Here is a 4,041-nt window from a genome sequence, read left to right as displayed (position 1 = left end):
ACCAAGCTCCAGGTGACATCCTGCAGGTGGGCTGTGGGGAATGAATGGTGTGTTCACTGTTGGAAATGATGCAGCAAATGGTGGGGGAGGGTCCTGTTGCAGGAGGGAGTGGGAAGAACTGATGAATGGCTGAACTAACAAGAGGGGATGAGATCCAGGGTGCGAAGGAGAGGCTGGCCTTGGCCAGGACCCTGGACAGCTCCTCCGTGTCATTTTTGATTGATTCAGGATGGCCTTTGAAGGGGCAAATCTCACCCTGGTCTCTGAGTTCCTGTTCCTGGGCTTCTCGGAGGACCCCAAGCAACAGCAGCTGCTGTTCGTACTCTTCCCGAGCATGTACCTGGTCACAGAACTGGGGAACCTGCTCATTATCCTGGCCATCGCCATCGACGTCCAGCTCCCATGTACTTCTTCCTAGCCAACCTGGACTTTGTGGACATTTGCTTCACCTCCACCACCATCTGCAAGATGTTGGCCAATCACGTGTCAGGACACAAAGGGATTCCTTAGGCTGGCTGCCTGACCCAGATGTTCTTCTTCATGTGGTTCGCCGATATCGGCAGCTTCCTGCTGACCGCCATGACCTACGACCGCCATGTGGCCATCTGTCACCCTCTTCGCTATGCCACGTCTGTGATACCACAGCTCTGTAGCCTCCTGGTGGCAGCATCCTGTACTGCAACCTTTGGGAATGCCTTGACCCACACGATATTCCTGACCCGCCTCTCATTCTGCACCCACAACCAGGTCCCCCATTTCTTCTGTGACCTCAGCCCTCTCCTGAAGCTCGCATGCTCTGACACCTTTCTCAACAATGCAATGGTGTACACCGTGGGCGCCCTACCCATCATCACCCCCTTTGTGAGCATCTTGGTGTCCTACACGCACATCTTTGCTGCTGCGTTGAGGATCCCGTCCACCAGAGGCAAGCGGAAGGCTTTCTCCACCTGTGGCTCTCATCTCTCTGTGGTGTCCCTGTTCTACGGCACACTCATCAGGGTTTATTTCAGCCCCATGTCCTCCCATACGGCCCAGAAGGACACAACCGCTGCAGTGATGTACACCGTGGTCACTCCCTGCTGAACCCCTTCATCTACAGTCTACGCAACAACGACATGAAGGGCGCCTTGGGGGCCCTCATCAGCAGGAGGCCAGTTTTTATTCGGTGACCACAGCATTGGAATGTCTGTCCAAATACAGCGCCCATCTGTTCTGAACTTCCGGGCACAGTCCCAGTCTTAGATAGTTCCTTCATATTACTCTTGGTTCATTTGTTTATTACCTCATCCTTCCAACAGATATTTATTGAACATCTGTCACATTTTACTATTTACTCTTTACTATTTACACTCTTTCAAGAGTCTGGCAGGGAACAAACAAAATCCCTGATCTTGTGGCACTTAAACTGCAGCCTAAAGAACACATAATGGTTAAAAGGAAGTGCTCTGGAAACCAGAGAGACCAGGATTCAAGCCCCACATTGGGTTAAGGGCCAGGTTAAGCTGCTATAAGAAAGAGACCCAAGACAAAAGCTCAGAAGTCATAAGATTTTGCAGACTGAACTTGGATTTTTTAGCAACATAGTTGCTTCAGAAAACTTAGTAGACATCTGGTCTAGTTGCTTCTAGCTAGTTCCATTGCTAGAACATTCAGTGTTCTTTTCTAGCCAGAGTTCTTGTGTCTATTTAATTTGCAGTATTTGCTTCATTGAACTATCTACATCTTTGTCATTCTCCATTAATGGTCATCTGAAACAATAGCCTTGGGCAGGAGGCAAGATCCTTGTTTATACTGTTTTGGGAGCGAGGAAGTTGTTGGCTCTTCCAAACTTGTGATGTTCCTGACTTTGAAAAGTGGACAATTCTTGTGTAAGAGCATCTCTTTCTTGTGATTCCTTGCTGAAAGCAGCAAGGAGCAGCCAACTTACAGTGACATTCTAACTCTTTCCAATCACTTCTAGAAACACAGGCTTAGTAGACATATGATCTAGCTTTCAGGTAGGTGATCGCAGGTGATGACATTACCAAATGTTGTTCTTTGGCATAATGAGGGTCAGTTATCCAGTCTGCAATATTTGTGACCTTACCAGCAGGTTCATTAAGCTAATGCACCTAATTTTTGATTTTTGTAATTGCAACACCCCATTTCTGATACTAATTTTTGTATTAGGTAGGATGAATAGCCTACTTGCTGTATTAGGTCTTCTATAAAAAAATACCACAAACTATATGGCTTAAATAACAGAAATTTATTGTCTTACAGTTCTGGAGACAAGCCTGAAACCAAGGCGTTAGCAGGTTGGTGTCTTCTGAGGCTACAAGGGAGAGTCTGTCCCATGCCTCTCCCCTCACTCCTGGTGGTTTACTGGCTATCTTTGGTGTCCCTTGACTTGTAGATATCTGCCTTCATCTTTACAAGGCATCCTCCCTGTGGGCATGTCTATCTCCAAATGTCCCCTTTTTATAAGGAAACCAGTTACCTTAGATTAGGAGCTCACCCTAGTCTAATATGGCTCCATCTTAACTATTGTATGCAAAAATTCAGACACATTCTGAATACTAGTGGGTTAGGATTTCAACACATAAATTTGGGAAAGGGATGTAATTCAATCCATAACATTTGCTTTAAAAAAAAGACTAAATGAATAATGGGGACCCCTCCCTAGTGGCACAGTGGTTAAGAATCCACCTGCCAATGCAGGGAACACGGGTTCGAGCCCTGGTCCGGGAAGATCCCACATGCCACAGAGCAGCTGAGCCCGCATGCCACAACTACTGAAGCCCTTGCACCTAGAGCCCGTGCTCCGCAACAAGAGAAGCCATTGCAAGGAGAAGCCCATGCACCGCAACAAAGAGTAGCTCTGGCTCGCCACAGCGAGAGAAAGCCCGCAGGCAGCAACGAAGACCCGACACAGCTAAAAATAAATAAATAATTTTAAAAAAATAAAGCAAAAGAGTAATGGCTAAAGCAAAGTACAAGTTTATTCCCCTCTCATGTAACAGTCAGAGTTCTATATCAGTGGGTGACTCTGCTCCTTTCAATCAATCAGAAACCTAGGTTCCCAATGTCTTATTTCTTGTCTATTTCCCTGAACATTATTATTGTCTGTGAGGTTGAAGCTGTGAACTCTAGATTAAAAAGAAGAAGAAGAAAGAAATCAGCGAGCACAGGGGAAGAAAGTCCCTGATCTTGAAGTGTCATGTACTTTTCACATTCCACACTGGGTAATACCTAGCTGCAAGAGAGGCTGGGAAATATGGCATAGGTGGTCAGCCATGTTGCTAGGCTGTGATTCTGTCATTACAGAAAAAGGAGAGTGTAGATTTTTGTGGAGAGCTGGCAGTCCACATTCCAACCCTCCAACCACCAAATACATGAAAGCATGCTTCTCCCCACCCATAGAATCCACTTATACCCTGCCCTGAAGAAGATAACCTAAAGTCCCACCCAGTGATGCTTTCAGCTCAGAGTCCAAAATCTCTGCCTGATACACAGTCTTCTTCAGCAGAACAGAATGTTTATCCCATGATCTAATAATTTTTAAATTAGAAGTTTATTTATCTGGCCCTCCCTTCACCCAAAGTACAATATGAGACCAGCTACTGGTCCATCATAATGATCAAATCCCACAGGGCAGAATTTATTTAAGAATTCCCTGCTTATGAAGTGGAATAAATTCTTTGGCTCTAGAAGGGAAACCTCTTTGTCTGTTGTTCACTGCAGTCTCTGGTTTTGCCATCTGGGATGTTCTTCCCTGTCCATTACCCTCTGTGGCCACTGTCAATGAAAAATTAATCAGTTGATCTAAGAAAGAAATGGAAATTTTTATTTGAGCCAAATTTGAGGATTATAACCCGGGAAGAGCATCTCAGAAAGCTCTGAGGACTGTTCCACCTGTTAGAAGTCAAGGCACAGTTATATAAGTTTTTTTGAGACAGAAGGCTGTGCATCAAAAGGTGTATTATAGACAGTTTACATGATCCAGATCTAAGTGGCATTGTGGTGGGTCACGTGACCCCTGATAAGCTCAAGAAGAAATGC

General features: G+C 45.5%; 1 pseudogene; it reads left to right on the top strand.

Moving 5' to 3' along the window:
• Window positions 1-229: 229 nt before the first annotated feature.
• LOC118892609 lies at window positions 230-1,169 on the top strand (annotated as a pseudogene).
• The last annotated feature ends 2,872 nt before the right edge of the window (window positions 1,170-4,041 follow it).

This window comes from Balaenoptera musculus, chromosome 3 (genome assembly GCF_009873245.2).
Source record: "Balaenoptera musculus isolate JJ_BM4_2016_0621 chromosome 3, mBalMus1.pri.v3, whole genome shotgun sequence".
NCBI lineage: Eukaryota > Metazoa > Chordata > Mammalia > Artiodactyla > Balaenopteridae > Balaenoptera > Balaenoptera musculus.
Note: the sequence above shows the minus strand (reverse complement) of the source record. Positions and strands in the feature narration are given on the sequence as shown.